The sequence below is a fragment of the Megalobrama amblycephala genome, linkage group LG23 (genome assembly GCF_018812025.1).
Source record: "Megalobrama amblycephala isolate DHTTF-2021 linkage group LG23, ASM1881202v1, whole genome shotgun sequence".
Lineage (NCBI taxonomy): Eukaryota > Metazoa > Chordata > Actinopteri > Cypriniformes > Xenocyprididae > Megalobrama > Megalobrama amblycephala.
The window spans coordinates 644,823-652,099 of NC_063066.1; positions in this window are offsets into that span (position 1 = coordinate 644,823).

Below are 7,277 nucleotides of genomic sequence, written 5' to 3' on the forward strand. Positions count from 1 at the left end.
TAAGATGATCCAGAGGAATATATATAAAATACTCAATCTGAACATGTAGCAGCTTGTAAAGTGTTGAATTACACCTGCAATAAGTTCAGTTTAAATAATGACAGGTGCTGTTTCAGTGATATAAAATCACTTAGACTGAGATCCATACGTGAGGGCCCCATAAAGCCCAGACTAGAAATGTGTGTGTGTGAGAACTTAACTGTAAATTCATTAGTTTGAGGGAGGGCCCCATAAGGCCCAGACTAGAAACGTGTGTGTGAGACGCTTAACCAGTGAGAAACCTGTCTGCATTACTCCTTTACCTGTGTGATTTCATCATGCATTTTTGGGTCATCATGGGATGGGTGATCTGTCAGGGACGTGTCGGTCTCTAGAGCAGAAGCCTGCTTCTTTGGACCCTGGAAATCAGACTAAAACAGAACAAGAACCTGTGAAGAACTTACATATGTACTGTATTCAGGCATTTACAAGTGACACAAGACCTCTCATGTAAAAACAGTCTCTCAACTAGCATATAGTTGAAATTTAAACATACACAGAGCTTTCCTAGAGGTAACAGCAAGTGTCACAGGAACATATAAGATGATCCAGAGGAATATATATAAAATACTCAATCTGAACATGTAGCAGCTTGTAAAGTGTTGAATTACACCTGCAATAAGTTCAGTTTAAATAATGACAGGTGCTGTTTCAGTGATATAAAATCACTTAGACTGAGATCCATACGTGAGGGCCCCATAAAGCCCAGACTAGAAATGTGTGTGTGTGAGAACTTAACTGTAAATTCATTAGTTTGAGGGAGGGCCCCATAAGGCCCAGACTAGAAACGTGTGTGTGAGACGCTTAACCAGTGAGAAACCTGTCTGCATTACTCCTTTACCTGTGTGATTTCATCATGCATTTTTGGGTCATCATGGGATGGGTGATCTGTCAGGGACGTGTCGGTCTCTAGAGCAGAAGCCTGCTTCTTTGGACCCTGGAAATCAGACTAAAACAGAACAAGAACCTGTGAAGAACTTACATATGTACTGTATTCAGGCATTTATAAGTGACACAAGACCTCTCATGTAAAAACAGTCTCTCAACTAGCATATAGTTGAAATTTAAACATACACAGAGCTTTCCTAGAGGTAACAGCAAGTGTCACAGGAACATATAAGATGATCCAGAGGAATATATTTAAAATACTCAATCTGAACATGTAGCAGCTTGTAAAGTGTTGAATTACACCTGCAATAAGTTCAGTTTAAATAATGACAGGTGCTGTTTCAGTGATATAAAATCACTTAGACTGAGATCCATACGTGAGGGCCCCATAAAGCCCAGACTAGAAATGTGTGTGTGTGAGAACTTAACTGTAAATTCATTAGTTTGAGGGAGGGCCCCATAAGGCCCAGACTAGAAACGTGTGTGTGAGACGCTTAACCAGTGAGAAACCTGTCTGCATTACTCCTTTACCTGTGTGATTTCATCATGCATTTTTGGGTCATCATGGGATGGGTGATCTGTCAGGGACGTGTCGGTCTCTAGAGCAGAAGCCTGCTTCTTTGGACCCTGGAAATCAGACTAAAACAGAACAAGAACCTGTGAAGAACTTACATATGTACTGTATTCAGGCATTTATAAGTGACACAAGACCTCTCATGTAAAAACAGTCTCTCAACTAGCATATAGTTGAAATTTAAACATACACAGAGCTTTCCTAGAGGTAACAGCAAGTGTCACAGGAACATATAAGATGATCCAGAGGAATATATTTAAAATACTCAATCTGAACATGTAGCAGCTTGTAAAGTGTTGAATTACACCTGCAATAAGTTCAGTTTAAATAATGACAGGTGCTGTTTCAGTGATATAAAATCACTTAGACTGAGATCCATACGTGAGGGCCCCATAAAGCCCAGACTAGAAATGTGTGTGTGTGAGAACTTAACTGTAAATTCATTAGTTTGAGGGAGGGCCCCATAAGGCCCAGACTAGAAACGTGTGTGTGTGACGCTTAACCAGTGAGAAACCTGTCTGCATTACTCCTTTACCTGTGTGATTTCATCATGCATTTTTGGGTCATCATGGGATGGGTGATCTGTCAGGGACGTGTCGGTCTCTAGAGCAGAAGCCTGCTTCTTTGGACCCTGGAAATCAGACTAAAACAGAACAAGAACCTGTGAAGAACTTACATATGTACTGTATTCAGGCATTTACAAGTGACACAAGACCTCTCATGTAAAAACAGTCTCTCAACTAGCATATAGTTGAAATTTAAACATACACAGAGCTTTCCTAGAGGTAACAGCAAGTGTCACAGGAACATATAAGATGATCCAGAGGAATATATATAAAATACTCAATCTGAACATGTAGCAGCTTGTAAAGTGTTGAATTACACCTGCAATAAGTTCAGTTTAAATAATGACAGGTGCTGTTTCAGTGATATAAAATCACTTAGACTGAGATCCATACGTGAGGGCCCCATAAAGCCCAGACTAGAAATGTGTGTGTGTGAGAACTTAACTGTAAATTCATTAGTTTGAGGGAGGGCCCCATAAGGCCCAGACTAGAAACGTGTGTGTGAGACGCTTAACCAGTGAGAAACCTGTCTGCATTACTCCTTTACCTGTGTGATTTCATCATGCATTTTTGGGTCATCATGGGATGGGTGATCTGTCAGGGACGTGTCGGTCTCTAGAGCAGAAGCCTGCTTCTTTGGACCCTGGAAATCAGACAAAAAGATTGATATATATATATAAAGTAGCTGTGCTACTCAACACATTTTTACATTTTTTTTTAAATTAAATAATAAAATAACATGACTAATCTAACTCACCTTGTTACGCCATGGCCATTGTGCATCACCATAGTTATATTCAATTTCACTTCCTATTTCAATTCTTTTCACGGCAAATAGACATAAATGTGGCCTGTTATTTACTATGATTTTTTTCATAGAGCAGTTGGGAGATTTGTGATTGTCATTACACAGTCTTCCAAGGGATCCATCTTCTTTGGATGCATCAATACTAAAAAGGTATATAAAAAAAAAAAAAAAAAAACTTTGAAAGATCGTTTAAAGAAAACCCTTTAAACATTGAACTACAATATTATGTGCACAAATGTTACACATTTGCACATACATACATGTAAGAGTCATTTAAATTACACAACAAATATAACTGTATGACATAAAAAGCAGAAAGTCCCAAAAAGTGCTTCTCATCCCCCGTAGTGAAAGATTTTATTGTTGATAATATGTCAGTGTATTGTTCTATATGCTTTGAGACAAACCATGTTCAAATTCAGTCAATACCATTGCTGAGTATTTTAAGTTAAGACTGCAGAGTACCACAGAACAGGCAGAAAAACAGGCAGTACAGGGGGACTTCAAGACGTATCATCAGAGTTAACTGCTGATGTCCAGATTAGTCCTGCTTTTGCTCATTCAAAAGAGTGTTGCATGTCTTTGTTAGAATTTCACAGATCTTTCAAAACATGTATCTTGACATACTCACCACCAGTGACGTTGCTGCCATTCAAAATCAAACAGAAATGTGCTCTGTAACTCTGTGTAGTTTCTGGCCTGGCATTCCTCTGCTGTGATGAGTTCCCCCCTATATTCTAAGACAAAAGCTCCCGGTTCAACAGGCTGGGTAGAAAACACTCCTCTACCTATAAGAATATATCATTAGAAATACATTTAATTGGAAGAAAAAGTTGTTGTCTTAACACTTTACATAAAAATAACCCACAGATTGTCAATTTCATGTAATATAACCATACTAAAGTAATGCTAAAGCTTACTGCCTTTATAATCAAGGAGTTAAAGCTAGGAATTCAGAGTAATAACACAATGTGGCCACTTTCATAAATCTTTTGAAAAATAAATTAAAAACTATACTAAACTAAAAACTAAACCATTTCCCCAAATACAAATCATACATAATTATGTAAGTGCATGCTAATGACATGTACTGATAAATGCACATGTAATATACCTTTGTTTCTATCAATAAATCGTTCCACAAACTCTGGCTTGTCACTTGAAGACAAAATATAAGACCTTGCTTCGTCTGCAGGCCGTATCCTCTTACATCTTCTGGACATTATGGCTATGTTAAAAAAGTAAAAATACACAGACACACCCACAGTGAAAAAACAGCATTAATTTAGCATAAGAGAAAAAAACTCAAGCAATTTCAAGTAATATTCATTGGTTTAAGATCTAAGTGGAGTTGTCACTGGCATTAATGTACAAACAAGGAACAATACATATATTACAGCATTTGTTAATCTTTGTTAATGTTAATTAAAGTATAGTCGTTCATTAGGTCATGGTAATTCACAGAACATAATGTTAACAAGCACAACTTTTGATTTAATATTAGTTCATGTTAACTTACTTAACAAATGTTAACCAATGACGCTTAATGTTAACTAAATAAATTTTACCAAGAAAACGTAGTCAAATTATCAACTGCAATTAAAAAAAAAATGCTTCTTTCTTATTCTGTCATCACCATTATCAGCTAACGATTAGCAGATTAGCAGCTAGCGATCTGAATAAAATAGCACATTATTAACCATCAATTTGATGCGTAACGAAATGGAGAAACGAACTACCTCATGTTACGAAGTCAAATACTATAAACCTACCAGTTATTCACATGAAGACATTACGTTACTTCGGTTGGACAGCGTTAAACCTTGTGAAAATGCAGTAAATGTGATGTGTCCCTCTTTCCACGGGCTATTAGCCACCAGCGATCTAATTAAAAAAGTAACGTCACTTCATTAAACATCATACTGGGTAGGAACTGACACGAAACTAAATCAAATGTACAGTCAAAAAGTATATAATAAATATATATATATATACAATATAAACCCACCTGTTGCTCACACGAAGACGTTCTTCCGTTTGTACAGTGTTAACCCGCGTGGAACTTCCGGTTGAAATGCCGTAAAACAGCCCATTTAAATGGCCCCTCCCTTTCCGTGGGCTATTAGCAATTAGCCGTGTGATTAAAATGGTATTTCATTAAGCATCATTCTGTCGATATGGGTAGGAATTGAACTAAATCAAATGCACAGTCAAATAATATAAACATAAGTTACCTGTTGAGTTTCTTCAGTTGGTACAGAGTCCAAACATGTTGAATTATAGATTTTACAAAAGGAATTAACACTGTTTATGACTAAAACTAATCAGCTCCTCCCTTCCGTGAGCTAAAACGACACACACTTCCGGTAGTGTGTATCTGCTGCAATACCCCACTCTCAGATATGGGGGCGATAGAGAGCAAAAAGTGTGTAACACACGTAACCATACTTTGTCACTTTGTGGGGTAAGTGAAAAAAAAGCATGAGGCATATCAGGACAGGCTACTGAGGCAGTTTAAATGAAAAACGGTGTGGGGCCCACTATTTTGGGCCCCACAAGGCTGTTGGACCCCATACTGTTGGTGTGCTCCAGGTCACCGGGCCCAACAAAGTAATAAATACAAGTACACACACACACACACACACACACACACACACACACACACACACACACACACACACACACACACACACACACACACACACTCACACTCACACACACACACACACACACACACACACACACACACACACACACTCACACACACACACACACACACACACACACACACATTGATGTGACAGACATGCTTCAGATGAACATGAAACCGCATTCACAGCATATTAATGCATTTGCGTGTGCTGAAATTATATAGATTTTATCCATCATGATTTGATTGGCTAATGGGAAGTGAGTGAAATGGTCGAGCAAATGAACATTTTAATAATAAGACCAGCAACTTTTATCAGAAAAGTAAAGATTGTTGTCTTTAAATGTATTTCCAGAAACAGATTGTGTCCTTGTCTGCTCTTTATAATGCGTGTCTGTGTTTGTGCCACTGTGTGATTATTCTCTAATTGGCCTTACCCTGTAATTACTTGTGTTTGGTAATCAGCGCTGCATCTGTTAATTAGTTTGTTTACTTCATTAAGATGAAGCTTAATTAGAAATGACTTACAGCCTGGTTTTCTGCTGTCCTCCCTCATGACTTCTGTTTACACACACGCTGATATCATCTGAGCCGTCGGTCCTGAAACTGTGTGCAAGAGTTTGGCGTCACTGCCATTTTTCAAAAAATAATTAATACTTTTATTCAGCAAGTTAAATTGATCAAAAGTGACAGTAACACTTTAAATTAAAGCAGTCTTGATGACCGTAAGACCACGTCTATACTAAAAAGTTTTCCTTTCAAAAAGCTCCTCATCCACAGTTTCTCGTTCACACTGAAACACTTTAAATCAAGTGTAAAACAATAAAAGCTCGCTGGAGTAAGCTGAGAGAATAATACAGTTCTCACATTATTCTTCTGACACGATCAGAGTATCTCAACTCTTACTGACGTATTCAGATCCTCTGGTCTGAAACGCCTCGTGTGACGGTACACTTTCTGTCATCTCTGCAGGGCTGTGATGTGAAGATTGTACAAAGTAACATCTTTAGCAGCACAAACCGGTATAAACACAGATATCTGTCGTAATATGAGTCACGTGACTAAACGTGCCTCATTTCAAACAACTCAGTCCACAGACCTGAGAGAGAGAGAAGATTTCTAAAGCTATCTGAATCTTGAAATCATGAGAGAGAGACTCAGTAAGATCAGTTTTCACAGGTTACAAACGCGTTCAAATGCAGACATAGAATAAACATAACATAAAACATAAAATAATACAGACGCAGCCTATAAATGGAAATCTTTTTATGAGTTTTGGCTGTTCATTTACATGACAGCGGTGTTTGGGGACTTGAAAACAAAAACTTCGCCATCTACTGGCCTGACAGCAGAATACAGCGATTCCCAGAATGTGAACGGGTTTGATTTGTTGTCTGTATGTGAAAAACGCAAAGGAAAAGCTTTTCTGTTTTTAGTATGTTGTTGTAAACATACCCTTAGAGACTTCATTCAAAAACAACAGTCTTACCGACGCCAAACTTTTGAACAGTAGTGTAAACGTGTGTGTGTGTGTGTGTGTGTGTGTGAGTGTGTGTGTGTGTGTGTGTGTGTTGGTAAGTTGGTCACACTTTAGTTTAGGGTCCAGTTCTCACTATTAACTATGACTTTTGCTTCATTAAACTCCTAATTACTGCTTATTAATAGTTAGTAAGGTAGTTGTTAAGTTTAGGTATTGGGATGTATAATATGATCATGCAGAGTAAGGCATTAATATGTGCTTTATAAGCACTA